The sequence below is a fragment of the Hyperolius riggenbachi genome, chromosome 5 (assembly GCF_040937935.1).
Source record: "Hyperolius riggenbachi isolate aHypRig1 chromosome 5, aHypRig1.pri, whole genome shotgun sequence".
NCBI lineage: Eukaryota > Metazoa > Chordata > Amphibia > Anura > Hyperoliidae > Hyperolius > Hyperolius riggenbachi.
The window spans coordinates 15,583,414-15,598,756 of record NC_090650.1 but is presented as its reverse complement, the minus strand read 5'-3'; the positions used below and the strand labels follow the sequence as shown (position 1 = coordinate 15,598,756).

General features: G+C 44.5%; 1 protein-coding gene across 1 annotated transcript in view; it reads left to right on the top strand.

Moving 5' to 3' along the window:
• Positions 1-12,296: 12,296 nt before the first annotated feature.
• Positions 12,297-15,343, top strand: part of AGR3 (anterior gradient 3, protein disulphide isomerase family member) — a 57,666-nt gene continuing 54,619 nt past the window's right edge. Inside the window, exon 1 of the mRNA XM_068238505.1 lies at positions 12,297-12,373. The gene's annotated coding sequence lies outside the window, so the exon portion shown is untranslated. The remainder of the gene's footprint in view (positions 12,374-15,343) is intronic.

The window sequence follows — 15,343 nt, the reverse complement described above, 5'->3', positions numbered from 1 at the left end:
CGGCCACCGGGAGCCTGCGGAGCGGCGGCGAGGGCACCTCCTGCCTGCCACGGGCTGGAGGAAGCCCCAGGTAAGTGGATTTTGCTTTTTATTTTTTTACAGCCCTCCCCGAACCTTCCCTTTAAGACACAGCTGCATCTTCTTTGAGGCACATCTGGCTATGGGTAGAGGGGCTGACTTGTACTGGTGGTATATCTGGCTACTGGGGAGGGGGATTATACGTGAGTCAGTTTTTCCTGATTTCTGAGGGAAAAGTGGGTACCTTGACTTATACGCATGTCCACTTACATGCGAGTATATACGGTAAGTAATATGTATTAATTATTTAACCCGTATATAAGCTTCTGGATAAGAAACCCCCGGTATGTATTATTAGGCTTTGTGCTGTTTATTTTCAAGGTTGCTTTTCAAAACCCTGGAAGGTGGTTAGTTATAAAGAGACTTTAAAGAGAACCTGTACTGAGTAGAATTATTTAAAATAAACATTACATAGTTACCTTGCCATCAGTTCCTCTCAGGAACTCACCATTTTCTTCTTACTGTGATCGCTTTGAGTTCTGACAACATTTTGTCAGAATTGAAATATATCAGTTTCTGTCAGTTATTTATCAGTTGCTGTCAGTTATAGCTGAGAGGACAACTGACGTGCCAAGTAATGTCTATGTTTTCATATGGCTCAAGTGGGTGATATGACAGTTTAACAGTGTGCTGACCAGAAAGCTGTTATGGGTAATGACCATTTTCAAAATGGAGGACAGAGAATTTCCTTGATCACAGAGGACAAACAGGACACAGGAGAGGAGAAAGAGATTGAGGAGTAGACTACACAGGAGGTAAGTATGACCTGTGTATGTTTATTTTGACTTTTAATTTTCAGTACAGGTTTTCTTTAAAGAGGAACTACGGTCAAAGTAACATAACGAACAAACGCGTTTCATTTTTACAATAATTATGTATAAATGATTTAGTCAGTGTTTGCCCATTGTAAAATGTTTCCTCTCCCTGATTTATATTCTGACATTTTATCACCAGGTGACATTTTTACTGCTGGCTGATGATGTCAGTGGAAGGAGATGTTGCTTGCTTTTTTGGGCAGTTGGAAACGGCTGTTATTTCCTACAATGCAACAAGGCTCTCACAGTGTGATGTCCGAACCATGGTCCTCACATCACACTGTGGGAGGGGTTTCACCACAATATCAGCCATACAGCGCCCCCTGATGGTCTGTTTGTGAAAAGGTAAAGATTTCTCGTGGGAAAGGAGGTATCAGCTACTGATTGGGATGAAGGTCAATCTTGGGTTATGGTTTGTCTTTAAAGAGAACCCGAGGCGGGTATTTGAAATCTTAAGAGACTACAGAGGCATGTCCTGTGCATAATCGCATGCCTCTGGGTCTCGCAATTGTTGCCTCTAGTTCCCTCCCCCCCCCGGGGTCTCCTGTGCTCCCCCTGTAAAAAGTGCCTGGCTAGTGACAGTCTCCTTGGTTGCTAGCGGTCTATTTACCCTCTGTATGTCATTCAATGCGCACTCCCCCGCCTCTGACCTCACCGCTGCCCGCCTCCTGTGAGCTTCTGATTGGAGGAAGGTCACAGGAGGCGGGCAGCGGTGGGGACAGAGGCGGGGAGCGCGCATTGAATGACATACAAAAGGTAAATAGACCGCTAGCCACAAGAAGACCGTCGCTAGCCGGGTGCTTTTTACAGGGGGCACAGGAGACCCCGGGGGAGGGACTAGAGGCGACAATATCAAGACCCAGAGGTATGCGATTATGCACAGGACATGCCTCTGTAGTCTCTTAAGATTTCAAACACCTGCCTCGGGTTCTCTTTAAACTGGGGCCCATATGCAATTACATTTTTATCCTGACTTTTCTGCCAGGTGATATTTTCAAACTTGTCAATAAAATGCATTTTAAATCGGCAGCAAAAACAAAAATACAAAAAATTATATTGATAGTACTTCTTCACCTACTTTTTTTGTACTTTTTCCATTGCAAAGTGTTGAAAAGGTATTCTAAATCAAAGATGAAAGGGCCCATAAGCAATAAACTTTTTCACCTGAGTTATCTCCTAGGAGATCATTTTCATCTTCTCGGTAAACTACATTTTCAACATTTTACAATTCAAAAAGTAACCAAAAGTTGTTGAAAAGGTACTATCACGTTTAGTTTGAGGGCTCGTTTCCACTGTTGCGGTGCGGAATTGCCTGGATTCCACCGCTGATGAAATCGCATGCGGATGCGATTTCCCATGCGGTTTTTGCAGCGAATTCGCATGCGAATTCGCATAGGTGAGGGTATATGCGATTTTAACCATGTCACTGCCTGTGTGAATTTACATCGGTACCTATGCGAATTCGCTGCAAAAACCGCATGGGGAAAACGCATGCGATTTCCCTATTAAATACATTGCATGCGATTCGCATACATTCCACTCTCAGGCGAATTTGTTGGCTCTTTTGTGCGTTTTTTCACTGCTCAAAAAAACGCACATCACCAGCGCAAGAGTGGAAACAGGCCCATTCACTTGCATACCATGTGCGAATCCGCATACGTTGGACGCATGCGGATTCGCGATAGTGGAAACGAGCCCTGAGTATTTTCTTGCTGGCTGGTGGCTTAAAAGGCATTTTATGACAAGTTGTTGAAATATCAACTAGGAGAAAACATTGGAGAAAAGGTGAATTGCATATGGCCCTAGGAATTTTAGCTGCCCAGTCTCGATCTGTGTGACCCCCTCCCCCCCCCCTTTTTCTTTAGATTGTCTACTTGCAAACGACTCGAGTCACGTTTCAAAGATAACTGAGTTGTCTTCATAGATCATACTGATTTTTTTTTTCTTCACATATTTTGGTTGTTGCGTTCCAGTATTGTATAAATGGTTATAAGTAGTTCAAAACACTTAAAGGGAAGGTTCAAGCAAAATAAAAAAATGAGTTTCACTTACCTGGGGCTTCTACCAGCCCGACGCAGCCATCCTGTGCCCTTGTAGTCACTCACTGCTGCTCCAGTCCCCCGCCGCCAGCTAGTCCTGCTTCTACCAGCCCCATGCAGCTATCCTGTGCCCTCGTAGTCACTCACTGCTGCTCCAGTCCCCCGCCCCCAGCTAGTTCTGCTTCTACCAGCCCCATGCAGCCATCCTGTGCCCTCGTAGTCACTCACTGCTGCTCCAGTCCCCCGCCGCCAGCTAGTCCTGCTTCTACCAGCCCCATGCAGCTATCCTGTGCCCTCGTAGTCACTCACTGCTGCTCCAGTCCCCCGCCCCCAGCTAGTTCTGCTTCTACCAGCCCCATGCAGCCATCCTGTGCCCTCGTAGTCACTCACTGCTGCTCCAGTCCCTGCCGCCAGCTAGTCCTGCTTCTACCAGCCCCATGCAGCCATCCTGTGCCCTCGTAGTCACTCACTGCTGCTCCAGTCCCCCGCCGCCAGCTAGTTCTGCTTCTACCAGCCCCATGCAGCCATCCTGTGCCTTCGTAGTCACTCACTGCTGCTCCAGTCCCCCGCCACCAGCTAGTTCTTCTTCTTCCAGCCCCCTGCAGCCATCCTGTGCCCTCGTAGTCACTCACTGCTGCTCCAGTCCCCCGCTGGCAGCTTGCCGACCTCGGAGGTTGGCGGGCCGCACTGCGTACATTTTTGTTCACGCATTGAACCAGTAATGCGTAAAAATGTATGTGTTAATGTTCCCGCACTAGCGGGAATGCGTAAAAAATGTACGCAGTGCGGCCCGCCAACCTCCGAGGTCGGCAAGCTGCCAGCGGGGGACTGGAGCAGCAGTGAGTGACTACAAGGGCACAGGATGGCTGCATGGGGCTGGTAGAAGCAGAACTAGCTGGCGGCAGAGGACTGGAGCAGCAGTGAGTGACTACGAGGGCACAGGATAGCTGCAGGGGGCTGGTAGAAGCAGAACTAGCTGGCGGCGGGGGACCGGAGCAGCAGTGAGTGACTACAAGGGCACAGGATGGCTGCATGGGACTGGTAGAAGCCCCAGGTAAGTGAAACTCATTTTTTTATTTTGCTTGAACCTTCCCTTTAAAAAGTGCATAGAAAACAATCCAAAAACATAAGGAAAGGTGGGGGGAAAGGCTGCGCATCCCTAAACACATGCTGCAATTGAATGGTTAATCGCACAGGCATACACCGCCTCTGCTAGACTGAAAAATACATGGCCTGCATTCAAGACAAGTGCTCCTAGTTTAATAAATGTTAGCACTTGTCTTGGATGCAGGGCATGCATTTTTCAGTCTGGCAGAGGCGGTGTATGCCTGTGCGATTAACCATTCAATTGCAGCATGTGTTTAGGGATGCACAGCCTTTCCCCCCACCTTTCCTTAAAGTGAACCAGAGACGAAGCACCCTTGTGTATTTTACCATAGAAATCAGTGGGAACATTAGAGAAAACATTTACCATGCTCTCTGTTCCATCCTCACTGCTAAAAGTGTCTGTTATCTAGCTGAGATAAGAATCCCGGACTGAGCATTGATTCTGGCTTTGCTATAATGACTCAGCTATAATGATTCCTGAGCAAAGCCAGCAGGGGGCAGGCTTGGACTTGAAGACAGCAAAGAACACAGTCTCAGCTATAATTATTCTGTAGCAAAGCCAGACCGACTGCTTAGTCGGGATTCTTATCTTAGAGGTGATAACAGGCAAATTAAACAGAGAACAATGTAACAAAGAGCAGATTAGGTGTTTACTGTCATGTTCCCACTGATTTATAAGGTAAAATACATGAGGTTGCTTCATCTCTGGTTCTCTTTAACTTTGTAACTATGTAACTGTCAGGTTAGCTGCTCCCAGACCCTCCTCCTGAGTTTCCTGTTTGCATGATAAGTAGTAGCAGATTTGCATATGATTTGCATCTGAATTGAATGCGAAGTGTGCAGAAAATCTATTTATGTGCTTCACACTAAGCTGGTGGCCATTTCAGATGCAGCCTTAGTGTTATGCGCTGGCGTTCTCCTCGCTGTTCTACCAAATGTAAGTTACACATTTTTTTTTGCTTAGCTGCTCCCAATCCAGAAACATAGTTTATACCAAATGTCAAAATCTAAAGTTGCCCATATGTAAGTAATTTATCCACGCTTCACCATGTATGACACTGGACCCAACTTACAGACAAATTCAACTTACAATCAGTCTCCCAGAGCGTAACCTGTTTCTCAGTATAGGACCACCTGTATTCATTTTCACACAGTGGACTCTAGGGGGCAGTAAAGCATTGAGTTGAACCAGCCAACTTGTCCTTCGTACTAAACAAACACAGAACATTTATATTGCGCTTTTCTCCTGGTGGACTCAAAGCGGCAGAGCTGCAGCCACTAGGGCGCACCCTATAGGCAGTAGCAGTATTAGGGAGACTTGCCTAAGGTCTCCTACTGAATAGGTGCTGGCTTACTGAACAGGCAGAGGCGAGATTCGAACCCTGGTCTCCTGTGTCAGAGGCAGAGTCCTTAACCATTACTCCATTCAGCCACCCACTACATAGAAGTGGTAAAATTGGCCAATCAAAACTGGACGTGTGTACACCCTAAAGCCCCATCTACACGATACGATTCTTTGTGCGATTCAAAGGACTAGAGGACATGATCTGCGCATGGAGGAAAAACGTTTTAGCCATTTATTTAGGAAAGGGTTCTTTACAGTAAGAGTGATAAGGATGTGGAATGCATTGCCACAGGAAGTCGTTATGGCAAACTCTATACCTGCATTTAAAGGGGGCTTAGATGCTTTCCTTGCGTTTTGAAAGACATCCATGGCTACAATTACTAGGTAATGCCTAATGATGTCGATCCAGGGATTTTATCTGATTGCCATCTGGAATCGGGAAGGAATTTTTCCCTTTTGGGGCTAATTGGACCATGCCTTGTAAGGGTTTTTTCGCCTTCCTCTGGATCAACAGGGATATGTAAGGGAGCAGGCTGGTGTTGTACTTTATACTGGTTGAACTCGATGGACGTATGTCTTTTTTCAACCAAAATAACTATATTCTATTTAAGATCCGATTAAATCCGATATGTCCGATCAGGATTTGATTCAATTCGATTTGCCATTGTTTTGCAATGGCAAATCGAATTGAATCGAATCCTGATCGAACATGGCAGATTTAATCGGATTGTGTAGATGCCTAGTACACAGTACACACCATACAATTTTCTGTGAGGTTTTTATGTTAGATTTTCTGTTGGATTATTTTCTGTAGAGACTGGTCATTATCTCTGGCGCATTGTCTTCTGGTTATCTCCTGCTGAGTAGAACAATGCCTTATTGCTCGGCAGACAGATGGTTAGATCATTTCCAACATGTTAGATTTACCTGCCAGATAGATAATTTCCAACAGAAAATCTAATGCTGGGCATACACGGATAGATTCTCCCTTATCAATCGAGCCGCTGCTGGGCTTGATTGATAATATCCGACAGGTCCGATGACCCACCGGATAGATTCCCCGCTCGATCCCCACCGGCGGACAATAGCTGGGAATTGAGCGGCTGATAAGGAGCGCCAGCGGGAATCGATCCGGCGCATAATTGCATCCAGAAACATGCCCGTGTATACCCGGCATAATGCTGGCAATACACTGGTTGATTCTGGCGCTCGATTCTGCGGGCGTTTTTCTTATCTTTTTTCCATTGTCCTCAATGCAGAATCGATCAAGCAGGAGATCGGACATGTCGGAAATTCTCTATCGAGCCATCTAAATGACTCAGAATCGAGCCGTGTATAACAGAATTGTACGGCATAAGGCAGTGATAGGCAAACCTTGCTCTCCAGCCTTTAAGGAACTACAAGTCCCACAATGCATTGCAGGAGTCTGACAGCCACAGTCATGATTCATAAAGGCAAATGCATTGTGGGACTTGTAGTTCCTTAACAGCTGGAGAGCCAAGTTTGCCTATCACTGCCCTAAGGCATGTCCGATTTTTGTTGCCTCCCTTCCTCTTCCATTAGTGCTTTATTATATGTGCACAACGGACAAACTCCTTGGCACGCTTTGAACCATGTCATTCAAACTTTCTGCCCACCCCCTTAAACAAGCCTCCTCTCTCGTCCCACCCTGCTCCATGACTCTCTCCCACCTGGCCAGGGTCCGCGATTCATGGCCACCACTGATGATGCCAATCCTAGCACTAGTGGAAGGAGGAGGCCACAAGGTTATAAAACGTGTTGACTGGGAGTCTTACTTAAAGAGACACTGAAGCGGAAAAAAATTATGACATTATGATTTGTTTGTGTAGTACAGCTAAGAAATAAAACATTAAGATCAGATACATCAGTCTAATTGTTTCCAGTACAGGAAGAGTTAAGAAACTCCAGTTGTTATCTCTATACAAAAAAGCCATTAAGCTCTACGACTTTCAAAGTCGTGGAGAGGACTGTTTTCTGACTTTTATTACCTCAACTGTTAGTTAACTATTTACTTTTCCTCTGGCAGAGGAGAGGTCATTAGTTCACAGACTGCTCTGAAAGAATCATTTTGAATGCTGAGTGTTGTGTAATCTGCACATATTAGAGAATGATGCAATGTTAGAAAACACACTATATACCTGAAAATAAAAATATGAGAATATTTTCCTTGCTGCTAAACTTCTAGTAACTATTCATAGTACACAACCAATTCATTATATCATATTTTTTTTTCGCTTCAGTGTCTCTTAAACCTGTTTCGGACTGGCGCAGTTGAAACCTATGTCCTGCGTGTGGCAGCGCGGATCTGACAGGACAGTTACGCAGATTGAGACATTTTCTTCCCGCCGTAATACATTCGCCCTTCTGTCTCTATGACTGCAGAGCTCTGTCAGCCGGTCAGAGCCGGTATCATTGTCTTCTGACCCTGTCATCACAGTAAACCAATCCCATTGGCTTACATTGATTGACAGGCTCAGGAGCCAATGAAAGTAGCTCCTGACCGGCACACAGCGCTCAGCTGTAATAAAAACAGAGAGGACTACCTGCGGGAATGGAGGAGCGACGTGAACAGCGGGACTGCGCGGAGATTTGTCGGTGAGCGCCGCTTTGCTGTACCAGCAGTCTCTGATCCTTAAAGGGGCACTTAAGTCAAACAAAAAAATGAGTTTTGCTCACCTGGGGCTTCCAGCAGCCCCCTGCAGCTGTATTGTACCCACGCAGACTGAGTGATTTTTCGCATTCCCAGCCACAATAGCACCCTCTATGCTGCTATAGCATAGAGGACGCTATTGTGGCTGGGGACGCGAAGAATTACTCGGTACAGAACAGGTTAAAGGGAACCTTAAAGAGGAACTCCAGTGAAAATAATGTAATTAAAAAAGTGCTCCATTTTTACAATAATTATGTATAAATGATTTAGTCAGTGTTTGGCCATTGTAAAATCTTTCCTCTCCCCGATTTACATTCTGACATTTATCACATGGTGACATTTTTACTGTTGGCAGGTGATGTAGCTGCTGCATGCTATTTCCCACAATGCAACAGGGTTCACAGACAGGAAACTGCCCGAAGTACCACGGTCCTCAGAGTGTCTTGTGGGAGGGGTTTTACCACAATATCAGTCATACAGCGCCCCCTGATAGTTAGTCTGTTTGTGAAAAGCAATAGAATTCTCATGTAAAAGGGGGTATCAGCTACTGATTGGGATAAAGTTCAGTTTCTCTTTAATTGTGATGGGGAAAAAAAAAGTTTGTCACCTGGGTCTTCCCCAACCCTGCTGCAGCCATCCTGTGCCCTCGATGGTCCTCTACTATCCTCCGGTGCCCCCCCAGGTTAGTTTTGATGCTATGCGCATCCTTGTACGCGTTCCTGTCATAAAGCATGTCCTGCACATGCTCAGTAAGAGAAATGTACTACTGCGCCTGCGCAGGACGCGCTTTACCTCAGGAGTGCGTACAAGGATGCGCATAAAAACTAAACTAACCCGCGGCGGTGCACTGGAGGATAGTCAAGGCTTGGCGATTGCGCGGGGGGGCTTGGGGGAGCCCTAGGTAAATGAAACTTTTTTTTCATCACAGTCAGGCTGTTTCCACTTATGAGAAACGGGCCGATTCCTCAGCCACTAATTCTGATGGAATTTGGCAGCTTATAAAAGTTTATGCAGAGCATTCGAATTCGTGGCCGAGGAAAAATCTGAGGCCCTGCAGCATAAATTCATGCGTTGCTGTCAGAATCCCATAGCCGTTCATAGTGCGACTAGACTCGGCTGCGAGATACAAGCAGCTGTACCGGCATTGCGTCTCGCAAGATGCATGCCGCGCACAAGTGGAAACTGAGCCTTAAGGTTCCCTTCAAAGCTGTTACTGTCTGCGTATAGGAGTGGTTCTGATGAAGCTTCCCCATCCCCTGTAGCCTGGGGAAATCCAGTGCTGGCTCCCCCGACACCTCCTCGACAAGTTCTTGCGCATGCGCTGCAATATTTATCTACTGCGAACCTGCTCTTTGGGCTAAGGCGGACATAGCCTAGCCAGATCGATCCGCTTTACTGCGCAGGCGCAGTACTATTCTCCGCTGGAGAGATACAGCGGGAGTGCAGTGCACTGCGCTTGCTCAGACCGGCCGCAACTGGCGGAAGTTATGGGGCCCGGTACTGAAGAGGGAGAAGACTGAGGACGGCGGCGCGGGAGCGATCTGCGCGGATGGGGCTGCAGGAAGCCCCAGGTATGTATGAAACGTTGAAGATTTGTCATCTCTGGTACACTTTAAGATGGCCACACACCATACAACTTTGTATTTATTTTTTTCACTTTGAGAAGTTCAATCAATTTTTCTAATTTCAATCTCCCGAACGATTGACCCTACAATCAATCAGGTGTGGTGACGTTAGTAGTGCCGATCGATGACTATCGTTCTATAGATCATTCTGTCAATCAGAATTCCTAAACCATTCTTAAACCACTTTGTCCTCCTTGACGTATAAAAACGTCAAGGAGGACAGGCGCGCTCCCGCGGCCGATCGCGCGCGTGCACGCGCACTCCCGGCCGCGGAGTCGGTAGCCACGAAATCAATGTGTCAGGCTATGGAGCCCGATCATTGATTCCTCTCCCCCGCTGAAAAAGCGACAGCTTCTCTCGGAAGCTTCGCTCTTTCTGAAGCTGTGTCCCTCTAAGCGTACATTGTACGCTTAGAGTGACGTCATGTAAAAAAAAATCGAGATTGCCATCTTGTGGCCAAAAAGTAAAACTACAAGTAAATGCCCAAAAAACATTACAATACACCAATATTTCCCCAAATAAAACACTTTTATATCCCACCCTCCCAAAAATGCCCACATAAAATGTTTAAAAAAAAACAAAAAACATGACTATAAAAAAAAAACAACACATAAATATTTACCTAAGGGTCTAAACTTTTTAAATATCTATGTAAAGATGAAATATTTCTCTCTATTTTTTTTTATAAGCTTGTAAATAGTGATGTATGCAAAACGGAAAAAATGCTCTTTTATTTCCAAATAAAATATTGTCGCCATACATTGTGATAGGGACATAATTTAAATGGTGTAATAACCGTGACAAATGGGCAATAACAATACGTGGGTTTTAATTATGGAGGCATGTATTATTTTTAAACTATAATGGCCGAAAACTGACAATGAATTTTTTCATTTTTTTTCTTATTCTTCCTGTTAAAATGCATTTACAATAAAGTGGCTCTTAGCAAAATGTACCCCCCCAAAGAAAGCCTAATTGGTGGCGGAAAAAACAAGATATAAATCAGTTCATTGTGATAAGTAGTGATAAAGTTATAGGCTAATGAATGGGAGGTGAACATTGCTCGGATGCATAAGCTGAAAACGACTGAGATGTTAAGTGGTTAAAGAGAACCTGTACTGAGTAAAAATATTTAAAATAAACATATAAGGTAACTTCAAATGAACATTGCATAGTTACCTTGCCATCAGTTCCTCTCAGAAGCGCACCATTTTCTTCTGACAATAATCCCTTCCAGTTCTGACAATATTTTGTCAGATCTGAAATATATCAGTTGCTGTCAGTAAAATATCAGTTGCTGTCAGTTATAGCTGAGAGGAAAACTGATGTAACAGGTAATGTCCATGTTTCCCTATAGCTCAAGTGGGCGATGTTACAGTTTAACTGTGTGCTGACCAGAAAGCGGTTATGGGTAATGACCATTTTCAAAATGGAGGACGGAAAATTCCCTTGATCACAGTGAACAAATAGGACGCGGGACAGGAGAAAGACACTGAGGAGTAGACTACATGGAAGGTAAGTATGACTTGTGTATGCTTATTTTGAATTTTAATTTTCAGTTCAGGTTTTCTTTAAGTCTGGTTGAATTGGTTATAGTTTTCCCCTTTGTTGGTGGGTGTTAACGATCATTTCCAATTTCAAAAATTGGACCAATGTATCACACGTTTTAAATATTTCCCCAATTATGAAAAATAGACAGCAAACTGAAAACATTGCTTGGGTCAATAAATCGTAAAATGAGCAATCTCTCTTACACCATCCAATCTTCTGGAAAATTGTACAGAAATTTCCTCTATTCCAGATTTTTATTATTATTATTATTATTTAGTATTTATATAGCGCCGACATATTACGCAGCGCTGTACAGTGTATATATATATTGTCTTGTCATTAACTGGCCCTCAAAGGAGCTCACAATCTAATCCCTACCATTGCCATATGTCTGTATTATAAGTACTGTAGTCTAGAGCCAATTTTTAGTGGGAGCCAATTAACTTATCTGTATGTTTTTGGAATGTGGGAGGAAACCGGAGTGCCCGGAGGAAACCCACGCAGACACAGAGAGAACATACAAACTCTTTGCAGATAGTGCCCTGGCTGGGATTCGAACCAGGGACCCAGCGCTGCAAGGCGAGAGAGCTAACCACTACGCCACCGTGCTGCCCACGATTAAGTTTAATTTTTTTTTTAAATGGAAATTTGATCAGATTTTTTTCTCAAAATAAAAAAAACAAACAAAAAAAACCACTAGATTTTTCCCATACAATTGATCATTTATATGGAATTGCTGTAAAATGTGAGGTTTTTAATTGTACCATGTGAGCCCACTTTCAGTATCGGTGCTGCAGTCTCTCGGTTGTGGCCATATCCTTCATGTGTGAAACTGCACTGCCACCTTGTGGTGAATTATAATAATTTCAATGAACTGCTGAACGAGACGTCATTTATCTTGCATCACAGCCAAACTAAACTTGAAAATGCACAAGGGCTTGGCGTATCGCTAGGGGGAGAGGTTCAGTGCCCGAATTCCTTCTGGGGGTACCATTCCACCTGTCCTCCACAGCGTAGGCCGTAGGGGATCCTGCGCCGCAAGCCACGAAGATATCCTTGTCAGCCACTTGTCAGTGTGTGCGCGTATGCGCTTGTGGCTTCCTGCTCTGGCGGAAATAGCTAAGTCCACTCCTACTGTACAGGTGCAGATGCCTTAATTTTTAACCCCAGCCTAGCCTACTAACCCCTGCAATACCTATACCGGTTTATAAACTATTAAAGATTGCTGACCGTAGATGTATTGCTATGGCGTTGCCTAGCGATGCATCTGTACAGCACTATGGCCTCCAAACTATCACCCTAAATGCGCTGGCTGGGGATAACGGTCTGCCACATGCTCCACTAGTAGTAAAATATGGCATATGGGGTATCGTTTTAACCGGGAAAGGCCAACCAATTCATTTTTATGTGTTTTATAACTAAGGGACGTGTCATACGAAAATTAGGAAGGGTGAAAAATGGGTATTTCCTGCATGTATGCCTACTTTTTTACCCATAAAATAAAATAGCTTTGGGAGAAATATCACTAAGATGGCATAAGTAATTAAAAAGTTATTGCTGTATCAAAAGGACACAGCTAATGTATCAAAAATGACATGAATTTTAACCACTTGAGGAACACAGTGGTAAAGACCAGGCACATTTTTACTAAATTGGCCACTGCAGCTTTAACGCCAAGCTGCAGGACTGCACAACAGAGCGCACAAGTGATTTCCTCCTCCTCCCCCCCCCCCCCCCCCCCCCCAACAGACCTATTTGTTGGTGAGGTCTGATCACCCCCAAGTTGTTTGTTTTTTAAAAAATCTTTTTTTTTTTTTTTTCATTATTTATTCCTATTTATTATATATTTATTTTTTTCAAATCCCTCCCCACAGCAGGCCACTTATGGCGATCAGCTGTCATAGATTCGCTCTCTTGTCCCCCAGGGGGACAGCCGTGTCACACAGCTGTCCCCCAGTACAGCGCTGCTGCTGATCACAGCGCTGTACATGTAAAAAGACACCGTCTTTACAGTCTCCCGAGCGGCAATCGCTCGGAGACTGGGGGCGGGGCGGAGCTCCGCCCCCGAGCAGGAGATGCGCGCGCAGCCTGTGCACAATCTCCTGCAAATCCCAGCCCCAGGACTTGACGCCCATCGGGGGCTGCGGCCACGCCCAACGGCGTTAGGTGGTCCCAGGGGGGTTAAAGAGGGACTGTCGTGAAAATTTAAAATTTAACACATACAAATAAGAAGTAAAATGGGCCATAAATGACTTTTCTCCTATGTTGCTGTCACTTACAGTAGGTAGTAGAAATCTGACAGAAGTGACAGGTTTTGGACTAGCCCATCTTCTCATAGGGGGGTTCTCAGGGTTTTCTTTATTTCTAAAAGCACTTAGTGAATGGCAGTTGCTCCGTCCAACTGCCAAAATAGTGTGCAGCGAGCAGGGAAGCTGGCCAGCATGTTTGTATATAGTTTTTTAAGGGTATGTATTTATAAAGAATAAAGGCCATGCTGAGAATCCCCTATGGAGAGATGGACTAGCCCAAAACCTGTCGATAATGTCAGATTTCTACTACTTACTGTAAGTGACAGCAATATAGAAGAAACGTATTTTATGGCTCATTTTACTCAGGAATAAATGTACATCTTATTTGTATGTATTGTAAGATTTTCGCGACAGCTCCTCTTTAAGTGGTAAAAAAAAAAAAAAATGTGAACCGCAAACTGGTTAAACTACCAGAAAACGACATGCAAACGTTAGAGATGAGCGTAATGACCTAATTACGATTTCGCGAAATTTCGCGTAATTAGTGTAATTACGATTATGGCCGTAAGTACATAATCGTAATGAAGAAGGATTTCGCGAAATTTCGCGTAAGCGTAATTTTCGCGTAATTTTCGCATTACAATGGTTATTTGTTCATGCCGTAATTTCGCATTAAACGCTACCGTAATTTCGCGTTAAACCGTAGCGCTCCGTATAATATAAAAAAGCCGCCGACTTTAAGGGTTAATAGCAAAGCCCCCTTAAATGCTAAGAGCCTCAAATTTGGAGAATATATTAAGGAGATCAGGAGGAATAAGAGGAAAAATTTTTTTTCAAAAAGACCTTATAGTTTTTGAGAAAATCGATGTTAAAGTTTCAAAGTAAAAATGTATACATTTAAAAACCCGCCGACTTTAACGGTTAATAGCAAAGCCTGCTTAAAGTTTAGGAACACCAAATTCCAAGGGTATATTAAGGGGATCAGTGGGAATAAGAGGAAAAAATTTTTTTTCAAAAAGACCTTATAGTTTTTGAGAAAATCGATTTTTAAGTTTCAAGGGCAAAAATGTCTTTTAAATGCGGAAAATGTCAGGTTTTTTTGCACAGGTAACAATAGTGTATTATTTTCATAGATTCCCCCAAGTGGGAAGAGTTTTACTTACTTCGTTCTGAGTGTGGGAAATATAAAAAAAAAACGACGTGGGGTCCCCCCTCCCAGACCTCTTTAACCCCTTGTCCCCCATGCAGGCTGGGATAGCCAGAATGCGGAGCACCGGCCGCGTGGGGCTCCGCACCCTGACTATACCAGCCCGCATGGTCCATGGATTGGGGGGTCTCGGAAGGTGAGGGGCAGCCAAGCTTTCCCCTCCCCCTCCGAGCCCTTGTCCAATCCAAGGACAAGGGGCTCTTCTTCACCTCCGATGGGCGGTGGAGGTGGAGGCCGCGATTTCCTGGGTGGGGGGTTCATGGTGGAATCTGGGAGTCCCCTTTAAAAAGGGATCCCCCAGATGCCCACCCCCCCTCCCAGGAGAAATGAGTATAGAGGTACTTGTACCCCTTACCCATTTCCTTTAAGAGTTAAAAGTAAATAAACACACAAACACATAGAAAAAGTATTTTAATTGAACAAAAAACATAACCACGAAAAAAGTCCTTTAATATTCTTAATTAACCATTAATACTTACCTGTCCCTTTAAATAAATGATCCCACGCAATATCCTCGGAAATGTTCTATCAGTTACAATGTAACAAAGTTATTACAATGTAACAACTTTGTTACATTGTAACTACGCCGCACCCGACGTCACTCGCCGCTCACCCGCCGCATACGCGTGTGCGCTGCACGGACCCGACAGAGCTCA